General features: G+C 41.9%; 1 long non-coding RNA gene across 1 annotated transcript in view; it reads right to left on the minus strand.

The window, feature by feature from the left end:
* LOC309647411 overlaps nt 1-16759 on the minus strand; it is a 137497-nt gene extending 120738 nt beyond the window's left edge. The window contains exon 1 of the long non-coding RNA XR_014256029.1: nt 16745-16759. This is a non-coding gene — a long non-coding RNA (uncharacterized lncRNA). The remainder of the gene's footprint in view (nt 1-16744) is intronic.
* Between the last annotated feature and the right edge of the window lie 901 nt (nt 16760-17660).

Raw genomic sequence — 17660 nt, forward strand, 5'->3', positions numbered from 1 at the left:
TGTAACATCTTATAGTAGACATTTTTAATCTTTTAAGGACACAGGCCAACAGTCTTGGAACTTTTAAGAATCCTTTCAAGATTACAGGAAAGTTCTTTGACCTCCTCAGTAAAAAGACAAATGCAAATTCACCCATGAGTTTGTAGGTAACTAATATGTATATATACTAGCTACATTTTCCTCTTACTTACCTGACAACAAGTAATGAGAGTTGAACAATTTGTCTTCTCAAGCGCCCAAATCAACAGTCTCCCATTCTTGCAAGATTTCTTATTAAACTCTGAAAGGAGGCCTGTGGCTTCTAACTTCAGTTACATTTTCTAAATGAACAGCTATGGGGTTTATAATTTACCTTTTCTACAGGAGTTTGATTGTATTCTAAGTATAGCAGAAAGCCTTTGGAGGTTACCAAAGTAGAAGGGCAATAGGATGAAATTCATATTTTAAAAAGAATACTATAGCTGCTGTGTGGAAAACGGATGTGAGCAGTCTAAGGGTGAAAGCAGAAAGATCAGTTAAGAGGTTGCAGTTTACTAGTTCTCAGGTTGATGGCTCTGACTATGGGGCAGAAGTGGTGATAAGCAGTCAGATTTGGTAAAAGTTTTGGGACCGGAGCCAGTAGGACCTAGTGGTGGATTGCATGGGGACCTGGGAGAGCTGATAGAACAGAATCAGAAATGACTTCCAGGTTTGAAGTTTGAGCAGTTGGATGAATGCTGGTATGATTATTTGAGATGGAGAAGATTTTCTGCGGGTGTGGAGCAGAATCAAACTTCCTGTTAGGTATCTGAAATTTAACGTGGTCCATGAGACATCAAGAGGGAGATGATTACAGGGTAGTTCATGATATGTGTTTGGTAATTAGGGCCAATTTCTGGGCAGATATGAATTTATTCCATGGGATGGAATGAGATTTTCTAGGGTGAGAGTATAAATAGAAGAGAAAAGAGGACTGAAGATGCAGCCCTGATGCATTTCAGCATTTCCAGAACAGCATGGCAGAAGGATCCAGCAAAGCTGCAACAATGGAGACACCAATGGGGGTGAAGGAATACCAGGCAAGCACAAAGTCCCAGGAGACAAATGAATAAACTATCAAAAATGTACGAGCTTGAGAGATTGCTCCTAGACACAGGAATCTGTGTGGACTAAACAGGCTCTGGCATGCTGCAGGAGCGAATGGTCCAACAAACCTTTATTTCTCTCTCATGCTGCATGTGCAGCTCAGGTTGGCTGGGTGCTTTGTTCATGTGGTCACCCAGGGACATGGGCTTGTAGAAGTTGCTCTGAGATATGGTTCCATGACTGACAGGGCAGGGGATAGGGACATGGTGCTCATGCATTGGCCCTTAAAGCTTGGCTTGGAAATGACACAGGCCACTCCCCTTCACATTTCACTGGCCAAAGGAAGACATGGCCACGGCTAACTTCAAAAGAGGTAAGCAAAGGCAATGTCATCATGTGCCCAGAAGGAGATAAAAATGGAGTACCTATAAATAGCCCTAATGATTCCCATGTAGTGGGTTGCTGGTAATAAATAGGAGTAGGACAGTAGTGATGGTGTCCACCACTCGTGGACATTTAGAGATCAGAGCAGATTTTAAAGATGGTTCTACGATTGATTTGCCCTTTCACTGGCTTCAAAACTAACTAGGATAGGTGACTTTCATCCATGTCATTTCAAAATGACAGTAGAAACTTGAGGATTGGGGAAAGATTCCAGTGCTTTCTCCTAAGACATAACTCAGATGCAACAGTACACTGGCTTAAGTGTGAGTTCCCCGTCCATCACCCATGTCAAGGTCCAGTGAGGAAACCCATGTCTGAACAGAGAGAATTTAATAGGAAGAATTGTTGACTGGGTACAAGATGATTAACTACAGGAAGAAGTAAAATAGAACTTTAAGGTTTAACAGGGCTAGCACCTGAAGATGGCAGTTATGACCACGAGGGCTGTGGAAAAGTGACCAAGGAAGGGATTTGGAAGCATTGAGGAGGGCCCGGCAGGGCTGAAGGAATGGTGGGTAGAGGAACATGCAGCCCGATCCCGAGAGACAAAGAAGGGTCTGGAGACTATGTGCTTTGGAATCTTTAGAGCCACGGCCACTGCAGTGAACTCTGCGGCTCTGCTAGGACCACCACTTGCCTCGTAAGTAAATCCTACAAGGAAAACCAAAGCAGCGGAAAAAGACTAGTCCTGTTGCGGGTAGAACTGTATCCCCCTCAAAAGATGTATTAAAGTCGTAACCCCCGGTTCCTGTGAATGTGATCTTTTTTTTTTTTTTTTAATAAAATTATTTATTTATTTATTTATTTTTGGCTGTGTTGGGTCTTCGCTTCTGTGTGCAGGCTTTCTCCAGTTGTGGCAAGTGGGGGCCACTCCTCATCGCAGTGCGCGGGCCTCTCATTGTCGTGGCTTCTCTTGTTGTGGAGCACGGGCTCCAGATGCACGGGTTCAGTAGTTGTGGCTCACGGGCCTAGTTGCTCCGCGGCATGTGGGATCTTCCCAGACCAGGGCTCGAACCCGTGTCCCCTGCACTGGCAGGCAGATTCCCAACCACTGCGCCACCAGGGAAGCCCTGTGAATGTGATCTTATTTGGAAATAGGGTTTCTGCAGATTAATTAAGGTGTGAGATTAGATGAGGTCCTACTGGCGTAGGGTGGCCCCTTATTCCAATAGGACTGGTGTCCCTAGAGAAGAGAAGGGACACAGAGTCAGACGCACACAAAGAGAATGCCGTGTGAAGATGGCCATGCAGTGATGGAGACAGACACTGGGTGACGCATGTACAAACCAAGACATGCCAAGGACTGCCGGCAGTACCAGAGGAAGGCATGGGACAGACTGTCTTCTAGACCCTTCGTGGAGGGTGGGCCCTACCCACACCTTGAGTTCAGACTTCTATGCAAGAGACTACTTTTCTGTTGTGTTAAGCTACCCAGTTTGTGGGACTTATTAAGACAGTCCTGCATAACTAATACAAGTCCCTTCTGCCTCTTCCAGCCTTGCTGCTCCCCTCCAGGGCTACCTGTTGGAAGGCAAAGGGGAAATGAGGTTTGTGGAGACCCCAGCTCACAAAGCAGGATAAAAAAAGTGTGAGCTAAGAAACACTAAAATAATAACTGGTACAGCCTCTGAGACCTTGGGTAAGTTGAAAAATTTCTGTGATGCTCAGTTTCTCCACATATAAGCTAGGGAGAATAATACTATGGGACCTCATGAGGATGTCCTGAAAATAAATGCAAAAATGCATAGGCCTGACTTAGTTTAGTACCTGCAAAAAGAAAGCACTTAATAAGATACTTCTTAATATACTGAACATTTTCAACATGAGTAGAAACGGAAGGAAAATGTGCTTTATTTCCTGAGGAGATTTATGTTATGCCCACCCTTCTTTTGGGGAAATAACAGCATGATAAAATTTCAAGTCTCATGACAATGTAAAACCCTTGCATTTGGGGATGCCGGAGGACACATTTGTAACCCCTAAAAATCTATCCAACCAAAAGATGCTACCTTTGAAATAACTTCCCAAATATCCAAATTACCATAAATCCTTAATCCTTTCAGCATTCCTACTAACAAGCTGAAACTGAGGAGGAAAACAGAGCAGTCAATTAAAAAAAGAGAGAATAGGGACTTCCCTGGTGGTGCAGTGGTTAAGAATCTGCCTGCCAATGCAGGGGACACGGGTTCGATCCCTGGTCCGGAAAGATCCCACCTTCCGCGGAGCAACTAAGCCCGGCCACCACAACTACTGAGCCTGCGCTCTAGAGCCCGCGAGCCACAACTACTGAGCCCGCGTGCCACAACTACTGAGCCCACGTGCCTAGAACCTGTGCTCTGCAACAAGAGAAGCCACCGCAATGAGAAGCCCGTGCACCGCAACGAAGAGTAGCCCCCGCTCGCAACTACAGAAAGCCTGCGCACAGCAGTGAAGACCCAACGCAACCAAAAATAAAATAAATGAAATAAATAAATTTTTTAAACATGTCATATAACAAACATCAACAATGCCAATACCAAAAACACTGGGCTGCTTTAGTTCTTCAAGAAAGTGCCTTCTGCTGCCTCTAACTTGTCTGGGTTGGAATTTTTTATTGCTCCCTGGTCACACAGCACATTTCTTACAAAGCTAAGGGTCATTGCTGAATCCATTTCATTCTCTTCTATTTATGTTAACCAGCTAAGTTTTAAAATGAAAAATGCTGAAAACAAATTTGGACTTATTCTACGAGACAGCTGGAGCAAGTTTGGTCAAGGGAACAACTTTAAAGAGGCTACAGAAATGTAGATTCATCTGTGTTTTCCTTAAGCAGGTCCATGTTCAGAATTCACAAGGGTTGACTCCAAGGAGAGGGGCAGCATGAAAATTTAGGGTCTACTAATGTACTATGTATATTACAGGGCAATTGCTGGGTCCTGATGATGCCTCACTTGGTCAGGTCCCATAGCTTGATCCCTAAAGACCCCACCTCCCGGCCCCCAAAATAATAACTCTGACTTGTTCAGTGGCTGCCATGCACCAGACCCTGTACCAGGCATAGGGAAAACAATGGTGAACACAGACTTATAGCCTAGTGGGGAAGACATGTGATGATTCTTTAGGACTTCCAGAAAGCACTTGTGTTCAGGTCGCCCTGGGACTGGCCTCTGGTTACTTGTTAGAGCCTTTAAGGGTTTTCCTTAGTCCAAACTTATTCTTGTGGAGCACAGACGTCCAAGACTCAGCGTGCACAGCCTGGCTGTATGCTGCAGAGTGTCTGGCTTCTGCTGGCCTCTAGGGGCTCTGTGACCAAATCCCCGGCTGGATGTCACATGTCGAGTTGCTCCAAATCTATTAGAAATTTACCCAAGAAAATGTTCTGCAAACGTCTGATTCTGAGTCATCCGGCTGTGATGCCCGGGGTTCTGAAAGAGAACTCTGCCAAAGGCAAAAATCTCTTAGGGATCTCTTAGAAGTCTAATGGTGAATGTCCACCAACACGTGGCCACCCAAACACACCAAGTTCAGCTGCACAGGACTGGTGTCCAGTGAGGAGTGCTGGGAGCCTGGTTGAACTGTCCACTCACTCTTCAACACTTAAACATCAAATGAAAACTCATGAGCAAACTCATGAAAAAAGCCATTCAGAGAAAAATACCCCATTTTCTGATATCAAGCGGAGATCTGTAGGGTTTCAGCCTTACTATCTCAAACTCTTAGAATATGGCCTCTTTGTTGCATGTGGCCATGTGGGGGTGGTCAGCTGAAATGAATACAAGATAGTCATTAGCAGAGGCAGAATTAGGGGCAGGCACGTTAAGATTCTATTTTTGGATAGAAGTGTCAAAAGACATAAGCGAAGATTCACGAACCAGTGAGTTCTATCAGATTCGAAGAAGGAATAAGTTTGTCATTTTCTTCTCCAAAGCAGCCTTCTCACTAAGACCTCATCTTTTATTTTCCAATTGTGCTGCCCCTTGGTGTGTTCAAATTGCTCTTTATCATCCGACATATACTTTTGACCCTGCAAGAGCCAGAAATGCTATTAGATTCTATTTCATTATTTATGGGACTGGCATTGTTTCAAAGGAATGATGCAAAGATCGGTTCTTTAGCGCAAGGGGCCATGAGGAAAAAGAGACATAAACTATACTAGCAAGTATGGTGTCCTTGGCAGAATCAGTCCCATGTGTGGGCAGAGCTATTGGCATCTGTAGGACATGCTTTGAGATTTCCTGAAAGACACCTTCTCCACTAGGCATCCAAGTCTCCTGTCCTGAGTGTTCCATAAAGACTTTCATAAGGAGCTCTACAATTTAAATAGACTGACAGATTTTGAGAACTTCAGAGGCGGCAGAGCATTAAGAAGGCTTAGTTTTTATATTTAGGCTATTACTATGGCTTTTCATAAAGCTAAAAAATAGGGCTCTGAGGGAAAGATACTCACAGAGGATATTTGAAAGGATTACTGTATTGATCTCTTCCATAACTGATTCTGCATAATTATTGTCTGTACTAAATATTTGATACCAATAAAAGGAGATGGCATGGTGTCAAAGTGAAGTTTGGACTCTGAAGTTAGACTTCAAAGGTTTCATATTTTGGGGTTTCTTTATATTTTTTTAATTGAAGTATAGTTGATTTACAATGTTGTGTTAGTTTCTACTGTACAGCAAAGTGATTCAGTTATACATATGTATACATTCTTTTTTATATTCTTTTCCATTCTGGTTTATCACAGGATGTTGAATATAGTTCCCTGTGCTCTACAGTAGGACCTTGTTGTTAATCCATTCTATATGCAATAGTTCACATCTACTAACTCCAAACTCCCACTCCATTCCCCCCGCCCGCCGGCAACCACAAGTCTGTTCTCTATGTCTGTGAGTCTGTTTCTGTTTCATAGATAGGTTCATTTTTTTAAATAGATCTTTATTGGAGTATAATTGCTTCACAATACTGTGTTAGTTTCTGTTGTACAACAAAGTGAATCAGCTATATGTATACATATATCCCCATATCCCCTCCCCCTTGAGTCTCCCTCCCACCATCCCTATCCCACCCTCTAGGTGGTCACAAAGCACCGAGCTGATCTCCTGTGCTATGCTGCTTCTTCCCACTAGCTATCTATTTTACATTTGGTAGTGTACATATGTCGATGCTACTCTCACTTCGCCCCAGCTTCCCCTCCCCCCGCTGTATCCTCAAGTCCATTCTCTATGTCTATGTCTTTATTCCTGCCCTGCCACCAGGTTCATCAGTACCATTTTTTTTTTTAGATTCCATATATATGTGTTAGCATATGGTATTTGTTTTTCTCTTTCTGACTTACTTCACTCTGTATGACAGACTCTAGGTCCATCCACCTCACTACAAATAACTCAATTTCATTTCTTTTTATGGCTGAGTAATATTCCATTGTATATATGTGCCATATCTTCTTTATCCATTCATCTGTTGATGGACATTTAGGTTGCTTCCATGTCCTGGCTATTGTAAATAGTGCTGCAATGAACATTGTGGTACCTGACTCTTTTTGAATTGTGGTTTTCTCTGGGTATATGCCCAGTAGTGGGATTGCTGGGTCATATGGTAATTCTATTTTTAGATTTTAAGGAAGTTCCATACTGTTCTCCATAGTGGCTGTATCAATTTACATTCCCACCAACAGTGCAGGAGGGTTCCCTTTTCTCCACACCCTCTCCAGCATTTATTATTTCTAGTTTTTTTGATAATGGCCATTCTGACGTGTGAGGTGATATCTCACTGTAGTTTTGATTTGCGTTTCTCTAGTAATTAGTGATGTTGAGCATCTTTTCATGTGCCTCTTGGCCATCTGTATGTCTTCTTCAATAAGTGGTGCTGGGAAAACTGGACAGCTACATGTAAAAGAATGAAATTAGAACACTCCCTAACACCATACACAAAAATAAACTCCAAATGGGTTAAAGATCTAAATGTAAGAGCAGACACTATAAAACTCTTAGAGGAAAACATAGGAAAAACACTCTATGACATAAACCACAGCAAGCTCTTTTTTGACCCACCTCCTAGAGTGTTGGAAATAAAAACAAAAATAAACAAATGGGACCTAATGAAACTTAAAAGCTTTTGCACAGCAAAGGAAACCATAAAGAGGATGAAAAGACAGCCCTCAGAATGGGAGAAAATATTTGCAAATGAAATAACGGACAAAGGATTAATCTCCAAAATATACAAATAGCTCATGGAGCTCAGTATCAAGAAACCAAACAACCCAATTAAAAAATGGGTGGAAGACCTAAATAGATAGGTTCATTTGTGTCATCTTTTATATTTCACATATAAGTGATATATGGTATTTGTCTTTCTCTTTCTGACTTACTTCACCTAGTATGATAGTCTCTAGGTCTATCCATGTTGCTGCAAATGACATTATTTCATTCTTTTTTATGGGTGAGTAGTATTCCACTGTATATATGTACCATATCTTCTTTATCCATTCATCTGTCAATGGACATTTAGGTTATTTCCATGTCTTGGATATTGTGAATAGTGCTGCTATCCACATAGGGGTACATGTATGTTTTTGAATTATAGTTTTGTCCAGACGGGTTTCGTATTTTGGACCTGCCATTTCCCCATTTTCCTACAGCTCCATGACCTACAGAATTATTCAAGATCACTGCATTTCATTACCTCATATGTAAAATGGGAAGATTAATAGAACCAACCTTATAGGGCGAAGTGTTGTTTGTCATTAGCAATGTATAATGTGGGGACCTAAAAGAGCATATTTGTACCATGTGCAGAGTCTTTCCTCCCAACTAGACTGTGAGCTTATTTCTGATAGGCATGGCATCTTAGATACGGTGATTGTGCATTTCCTGGCATGGTATTAGGCACTTGCTGGTAATGCCTGACTTTTCAATAGCCCTTAATAGTTTCCTTATGGCATATTATTATATGTGCAGTTTTAAAACTTGTTCAGTTTCCCCACGAACCATGAGGTAGTCAAGGAGGTATTTTCATCTCTAATTTATTATTGAGAAAACAGTAGCCTCCGGAATTAAGTAACTTGTCTCAGCTCATCCAGTTAAAAATATCCAGAGTCAAACGCTGAACTGTGGTTGTTGTTATTTCAAACTCAGTGGCTGCCCTGTCCGTGTCACCAGGATGTCTTTAGGAGGCTCCCTGTGAATATCTGTGGCCTGGTTTGGTTGATGGATGGGGTCACAGGTCATGGTGAAAGTTGGGCGCCTGGGGAGGTCCCACAAAGAGAATTTGCGAGACACTGAGGGTGTAGTGCCTTTCTACTATGTTCTAGACTCAACCCTGCCCACCGGACTCACTCAGCTTCAGGCACGATGCCTCTGGCACCTGCTCCAGCCGAAGGGAGGAAAGACAGCAGAGAGAGACTGACAGCGGGCGCGAAGGCAGAGCCAAACTGGTCTTTGTTTACCCTGGCACACATGTGGTGCTGAGGTCAGCGCCCAAGGACAAGGAGGGGAGGGAGGGTCCCCACTGATCACACTTAAGAACCCGGCACACTGTGCCCCTGCGGGCAGCAGCCTCACTCTCATTCCTTGCTGCTAGAGAAGCAGCGGGGGGGGGGGGGGGGTTGGGGGGGGGTGAGGGTTTGTTTCCTCGGCCCTCCACAGTACACAAAGAGAAAAATGTGAGTGGAATGCTGCTTGCTAGAGAAGCAGGTGCATTTGGCCCCAGGGTTATTGCTGTTGATATGCAGGTTCGCTCTCTGAAATAAGTTAAAGAAATAAGGAGTGGTTGGCAACTTTCCTATTATGTCTGAGGAATCCAGATTATTGGTAAAGTCCTTGGCTCCAGTAACTTAATAAGATAAAAGCTTGAAGTGTGCACAGAGCCAGCTTAAGAAATGTCACTTACAGACAACTTGCCATCTCAGTCCTTGAGGAGGGAAACCATGTTACTTCTTCCTCCTCCTCCTTCTCCTCCTCCTCCTCCTCCTCCTCCTCCTCGTGTGTGTGTGTGTGTGTGTGTGTGTGTGTGTGTGTGTACTCAATGCTGCATGGCCCCTTTTGGGCAAATGTGTAAAGATCTTTCTCCACAGTTCCCCTTTTGCCTCTCACAGCATTATTATCTGTGTATTATCCCCGTTGTGGATGGAAGGCCATCACTGAAAACCTCTGATACGTCACACACGTACAAACGACAGCATCGCTCAAGGCTCTGAGCTAGAATGACCCAGCATAAATCAGAGGTGGAGGTCCTGTAGCCCGAGACTCAGTGAGTTGAGAAGCTTAGGTGCGTGCAGTCGTTCAGACATAAAACTCTACTAGAAGCTAGAGATAATCCAGCGCATTCATAGTTTATGAAATTATTTTGTGACATAGAACAGGGAACAGTTCATCCTGATTAGCTCAATCAAAGAAACCAAATTTTGAAGTCTCCCATGGTTTAGAAACACGAGGAATAATAACTTAAATGTTTCTTCCCAACTGACACTTTTGAAAACTTCTAACAACTTTTCCAAGGTTGAGTCTGTGTCAGTCAAACTAGTGATTTCCTAGTTCAACGGCAGGGCTGACTTCATGGGCATGTGACTCATGTGGTAGCCCAGGGCCCATGCTCCAAAGAGGCCCTCTTTGGGCTTCATGTTCCGCTCTTACTGTCTTGAAAATCTCCACAATGTTATCTTTGAATTCATGCTTTGTGAGTGAAATATGACGGACAATGGACTACGTGTCTGAGCAGGAGAGTTAGATGAGACGCGTGTCCATTGTCACTCCTTGCAGCCCACGAAATAGCATTCACGATGCTCAATAAGCAAGGAACGCTGGGGGACCTATGGGGCATAGGAGTTCAGTGATTCAAAGCAAGCACAAGGTCAGTGTTACGTCTATGACTAAGTAAGAGGGGGCATTGCCAGCCCCTAGAGGCTATGCTTTCTGTTTGAGCCGGAACTTGCTTTGCACCCAGAAAGAAGGCACTGGTGCTCTAATAAACACTAATGAGCAAGGAACCATAACATGTTATTTCTTTACTTGTGTTACTTCCCTGAGTGAGCCAGTGAATTATACTGAAAACGATGGCATAGGAAGAAAGGAAAAGATAGGACAGCCCATGATTACTTTCCTTTCAGTCTTCCCTTACTCATCAATAGCTACGGATAGAGTACATAGAATGTGTGTGCATGGAAAAGAATAAAGTAAAACAGCTGGGTTGGTTTTGTGTCATGCTTCCACGGTTACGTTAAAACCAAAATACACATCCATGTATGTATGAGCTTTGGAATATGGCTTGTGTAATTTTGAGGGTGCTTCATGTAAGTTGAATGCTCTTATATTTGCATTTAAAACTAACACTGCATCATATAAAGACGAATGGTACATTTCATGCTAATAATTTAACATGTTAATTTTTTCTTTACTTAGAATGACATTAAATAGCAACAACAATGAAAAACACCATGACATCAAGAGAGATTGTGGAAGAAAGGAAAAATATTTATATTTTAAGACCTTTAAAGGCACTTTTCTCCTGTTTTTTAAGCATGGAGCCCCCATTTTCCTTTTGCAATGGCCCTGCAAATTATAGAGCTGGCCATGCTCAAGGCCTAATAAGTGCATAGTCCATGGTACAAAAAGAGGCTGCATTAAGTGTCCACTCCAGGGAATCATATCAGGCAAGAACACTGTTGAAGAGCTCAGCCTTTAAAGGGCAAGTGGCTACAATCCCTGGGTACATGTGTGATAAAGCCTAGGCATCCCTGGAGCTGTTCCTTTACCATGATTGGTCTGCAAGGTTGCCTTTAGGAGGAAAGTCTACCAGCACTTACATCCCTCTCACACCCCCTCACACCCCCTGCTTTCCCCCCACCTGGGCGTCACTGTGCCATGACCACAGAGACCGAAGATAATCAGGTTGGAAGGCAGTTATGAGGGAACGAAGTGGCAATATTTCTTTTTCAAATAAATGCATAATAACATAACCAAATGCGGATGTATTTCTTCAAAGAATATCACTTTGAGATTTGGGCAACCTATTTGCCCCTGGTTAAAAATAAAATAAAACAGAAAGCTCAGATATAAGGGCTCAAAGGACATCTAAAACCACAGAACCAGCGATCAGTGTATTTTGACATGGGGAGGAGGGCTAAGGGAAGCTTGCAAAGGTCAGGAATAAACCACCTTTGAAGATGGGGTAGAGGTGAGTGAGTCACTTTTTCTCCAGGTATAGGTTACCCAAATGGAGCTCACACTGTCTCTTCAGTTATCCATGGACAATTGTAAGAATTTCACAAAAGTCTGGGTACAGTTAAACTCACAATTGGGATTAAAGCAGGATTTACAATGAAAGAGGATTAAAAATTTTCCAATTTAATGAAATATCAGTTTGGTATAATTAGGAAGGGAGGAACAATAAACAGCTTAACGATTTTAACTAACAATCATACTTCAGGCACAAAGCAGAAAGGGCAGACTCTTGAGGACTGTCTATGAAAAATGGAAGAAGGAAGACACAGCTGTTATAATTAAATTACTTATGTTTTCATTTTCTCTCTGAAAGTGAGCACTAAGACCAGCCACTCTAAGATTAGACACAATGCTATCTTTCCATTTTAGTTGCACTGCACTGCATTTCAATCTCCTTTTCTTCATACCAACTCCTCCACACACAGAGCCTGTCCATCACGGAGATGAACTTGTCTGGCTTATTGTTCATAAAGCCCAGGCTAGCTGAAAACTATTTTGGTTCCCTTACTCAAATCAGATTTCAACTTTGATTTTTCAAAGGTTAATAGGTTAGTACAGTGGTCTGTTGTGTCAACAGGGCCCTGGAAAAAAATTAATCGTGAAAGCAATACCAAAAGGTCAAAAGGAAGAGATTGAAAATGCTATAATAAATTACAGACTGTTATTTTTTTTTTGAGACATTTTAATTGAAACGCAGAAGCATGACAAATATAATAAGATAGTATTGTGCAATGTGGTTGCTGAAGGGGAAAAGTGACATGAGACTTCAGCAGGGTAGAGAAACAAATTTCAAAAAATGCAAACAATCATTACTTCAGCACCAAAGAATTTGAATCCCTGAACTTCCATCAGCGTGTAAGAGGGATTAATGTTCTGTTCACGTGGTGAATAGAACAAGGTAAGGTACAGAAGTCGAGGGCAATCCTGGAACAGTTTCCTCCTGTCTGCTTCAGACGTAACCGTTCTGTCCTCAGTCATGTCATTGGGGTTCACAAAAGTCACAAGTAACATTATGGGGACCTCAGCAAAGGAGAGGGTATGGAGGTATTTTTACATGCTGAATGGCAGTGTGTGTGCATGATGGGGATGGAGGGGTGCATTCCTTCATGGTCTTAAGAGGTAAAGACAAAGATAATGTTTGTGTGACATGCTGGTATAGTAAAGTTTCCCTTATGCTGGCAAAAGACTTGGCATTGACCCCTGAATCTACTTGTCTTTCATAAAACAAGAAGATAGCTTAAGGAACCATGTGATTCTGGTCCAACAGTCTTCTTATAATTTCAAAGGTTCCAAAGAAAAAAACGAGGAAATAAAACCTTAACCACAAGAGTAAACAGCAGAAGATGAAAATCTAAAAACATAAACAAAATATAATACATAATAAATATAACTTGATACATAAATAATATAAGAAATATGAATGACTAACTCTTTAAAGTAAAAACAAGGACAAAAAACACAAAGTCCGTTCTTTTTTTCACACAGTTTCCTGGGATTTCCTTTTTTTTTTTAAATGTGACACATACTTTTAATTTTATTTATTTATTTAAGGCTGAGTTGGGTCTTCGTTTCTGTGCGAGGGCTTTCTCTAGCTGTGGCAAGTGGGGGCCACTCTTCATCGCGGTGCGCGGGCCTCTCGCTATCGTGGCCTCTCTTGTTGCGGAGCACAGGCTCCAGACGCTTAGGCTCAGTAGTTGTGGCTCACGGGCCTAGTTGCTCCGCGGCATGTGGGATCTTCCCAGACCAGGGCTCGAACACGTATCCCCTGCATTGGCAGGCAGATTCTCAACCACTGCGCCACCAGGGAAGCCCTGGGATTTCCTTTTTTCTTGGTGGAAACTTGCTGATCAACAATTTGAACTGAACACCTGCCCAACAGAAAAAATAGTGGGTGATAAGGTGCTGAGCACATCTGAGATAGCTTTTGTTACACTTCCCAACTCAAACACTTCTAATGGCTCCCCACCGCCTGTGTAATTAGATAAAGACAGCTCACCAAAATCTACTTTCTTTACCCGTTGCTGCATAACAAATGACCACATCTTAGTGGCTTAGAACAACACATATTTATTATCTTATAGTTTCTGTGAGTCCAGGGTTAGAAGTCCAAGCACAGCTTAGCTGGTTCCCTGCTCAGAGGAATCAACTTTAAGAAGCTCTGGCTGCTGTCCAAAAGGTACATCCCAAGGAGATCATTGGTCCAAGGGCTGAGGCTCAGACTCCAGGACAGATCCATACTTTATGACTCCTTTTCTTTCTCTTGATTTTCCAGGCTTGTTTTGTTTTTGCATTGCAGCTGCACATCACCTCCTCAACTTTATGTGGATGCCTGGCAGTCTAGATTGTCATGTGATTGGTTTTCCAAATACTTTCTCTGCTGCAAGTTAAGGCTGCCCTCCCCTGCTAGGAATTGCTCTCCATACAATCCTCCTCTCTCCATTGAAATGCTGGTCCCTTTATTCAGGAAGTGCTGTAACTTTAGAGTATAAAAATCACCTGGAGAAAGCTTGTTAATATGCAAAGCCCTGGAACTTACTCCCAAAGTATGTATCAGTACATCTGTTGTGGGCTCCAGGAATGAATATTTTTTCAAGCACCATAGGGGTCTCTGATGCAGATAATCCACAAGCATACCCTGAGAACAAAGGTTGTACCCATTCAACCCACTTTCTAATTTCAAACCTTTCTCAAATTTCTCAAGGTCGCTTCTTCACAATCTCAGTCTTAATCTCAGCAGATGATTTAGCCCAGTGGTTCTCAAACTTTTCTTTATATTATAATCACCAGGGCAGCTTATAAAAATCCCAATTTCCAATCCACTTCACATACCAATTAAATCAAATCTTCCTTTGGGGTTAATTATTTTTTAATCAAAGTATAAATACATACAGTATTTTTACACAGATTTTAAGTATACAGTTCAGTGAGTTTTAACAAATGTATTCATCTCAGTAACCAACATCCTAATCAAGATATAGGACATTTACATCAACCTGGAAAGTTTTCTCTTGCCCATTTGGGTCAACCCTCCTCTCCTTCCAGAAGCAACTACTACTGTAATTTTTATCCTCATAGATGATGATGATGATGATGATGATGATGATGATGGTGATGATTATTATTTTTGCCTGATCTTGATGGAATCATACAAAGTGGGTTCATTGTTTCTGGCTTTTTTTTTTTTTTTTTCTCAATGTAATGCTTTTGAAATTCAGCCATGGTTGGCATGAGTATTTTTTAAACTTTTTAAAGTATTTACAATGTATAGTCAACTTTGAGAATCAAAATTTATCCTAATCATTTTCAATTTTGTATGGTGTGTTAACTAGTTTGACAAATGAACAAAATGAGGTTTAGAGAAAGAAATTATACAGCTTATAAAGGTAGGAGCCAGAATTCAAACACATGTTTATTATTTGCTGAGTCATACCTCCCAGCTAGTATTATCGTGTCATGGTCCTTGCCCATTAATTATACTTCAATCTTTTCTTCTCCATTGGCTTTTTTATTTCCTTCACTCTACAATAATGCTTAGGGTTTCTCTAACCTAAAAATAAATAAATAAATAAAATCTTTCCCTTAAACATGTCAGCCTTCAAGCTACGTCCTTGTTTCTTTCTTCCCATTCCTCCTAATTCACTTGTAACTTCCTGCTTTACTGCTCTACCCACTGCACAAACTAGATTCAACCTCTACCACGTGACTGAACTGTTCTCGGGCCGGCAGTGATTTCCTAATTGCCCCATTCAGTTTTTCAGCTTAGTGTTCATTCTGTTAAATTCTTGGCCACTCTTTCCCCACGTCCTTTTTCATATGTTCAACTGACTGCACAGAGGCCAGTGGGAGACAGCTCAGTCTCAACTAGTAACTAAAACCTATTTTAGTATTAATCAAGGTCAAATGAGGAATCAGATTCATGGTTATAGTAATAATTGCCTAACAACAGTAGGTGGTTGTAATAGTCTACTATACACAGATTGATGGTGCGGCAAGATTCAAAGAGGAGAATATAAACTCCTCTCTCGAGATATAGACAATTTTGTTGATTAGGCAGGACTCAAGTTTTAAAACCATTGTAGTTTATCATACTATTAATCAGTTTCAAATGAATACATGCTAGACTGTATGGTACATACTATAAGTACAGTAAGTATTCAAAGAAGAAAATATATTTCTGAGCAAAGATAATCATAGACTAGTGGTGTATTTTGTTAAGATTCAAGCCAGAAAGATGAGATGGGAAGGATGGTCCAAGCAGAGGACCCTGCACCAGCAAAGGCAAAGAGCTCATTTTCTTGATGATGGTTTTCTCCATTCCCTGGCTTTTCTATATGACATTTTCCTTAGTCTCCAATCTCCATTTCTCCCTGCTTCCATTGGTTACCATACTTCACATTAAAACTCCTGTGCAGACTGGGAGCCCCATGCTTAGCTGTGCCCACCCACTCTAGCTCTACTGACTGCCTGGCTCTTTATGCACCTAGAAGACCCATGCCTTCTTCCAGATTATACTGGGATTGGATCTAAGGATGGACAACCTAGTCAACCTCTTTCCTAATAGTTCTCTAAATTCCCCAGAAAAGCCTCTTTTCAAAGAACATATCATTGTGAAAACATTTAAAAATCATCAAAAGATGTTCACATAGAAGCATGGCAGGGGACTCACATTAGCACAGCAATATCATACATACTCTTCTAAGCAACTAAGCTTGGAGTTTCTCTTAAGTTTTCAAAACTGAGATCCCTTTAATCTGGAACTGACCTGCCCAACATCTGCTTTTCCTAGATGGAGACCTAGAAAGGGAATTTCCTCTCCCACCTAATTGAGTTGCTTTCCAAACACTACAATTCAGGTCTCAAACTTCTGGGACTCTCTCTGCTGTACCATAAAGTCTTCCTCCTCACTGAAGAAATATTGTAGGAATCTGGGAGGCATTGCAATAGCTGAATTTGTTGCCTAGTATAGATCAAAACCTTGCTTTATCTAAATGACGCATCTTAACTGAGCAATCCATTTTAAAGGCGTTAGGAAACAAGTTAACCTTTTTTTCTTTTTTAAATCAAGACAGTTCATCTCAGGAGAGTACTGCTATCCTACCAAGATGTATCATGTTGTGGCCAAAGTTGCAAAAAAGCCTGACAAGGCCATGAATGGTGTTTCAAAATATGTTTTATTATCATTCAGGTGTGGTGAGGCCAACATACCAGGGGATGATTGCCATTGAAAAGGTAGTTTGTTATACTAGCAGATCCCAAGAGGAGGGGGTACACCACACCTCAGGAGGTCACACAGGGAAGCACCAGTGTGGATCAGGAGGCAGAAGGAGGGGGAAATATGGCAAGAAACTTTACTGTGGTTTCCATGAGAAGGACCAGGCAAGGCAGGGTATCAGGCTTAGGACTGGCTAGTTTGAATAATTTCAGCAGGCTCTGGGGAATAGGGGCTGACCCTAGTTGTCTGGTACCTGGTCCTGGGATGATTAGGGCAGGTGGATGGTGGGCCAGAGTGTGACATCCCAAAAAAGAAGGTGGTTGGGCTATGGGCTCTGGATTGGTTGGTTTGCATTTGAAAGTACACTCTCTGATGAGTTTACTATCTCTAGGAATTGGCTAACTCTGGGAGAGGCAGTCTCTCCCCATCAGCAAAGCCCCAGATATCAAAGCATCAGAATAAAAGAATAGAGATGGTTAATACAAATGGTCGGGAATGATGGGGAATGATAACCAGGGGAGAGAGAAATTGTAGGGCCCACATTATCACCAATGACTTTTTCCTTTCTCACTCAACTCTGAAGAAGAGGATAGTTGTAATATGTTACTCCTTCTTCTTCCTCCTGCCTTTGGAGGATGCTACTTGAATCTGCCTTCTCTGCAGAGTGTCGCAGGGCTTTTGGAGCAGGATGCTTTAAGATGTCAGTGCTTCCTAATTAGAGAAGTTCTGAGTAGCCAGATTATCTA

Source organism: Balaenoptera physalus (genome assembly GCF_965194825.1).
Source record: "Balaenoptera physalus genome assembly, chromosome: 18".
NCBI lineage: Eukaryota > Metazoa > Chordata > Mammalia > Artiodactyla > Balaenopteridae > Balaenoptera > Balaenoptera physalus.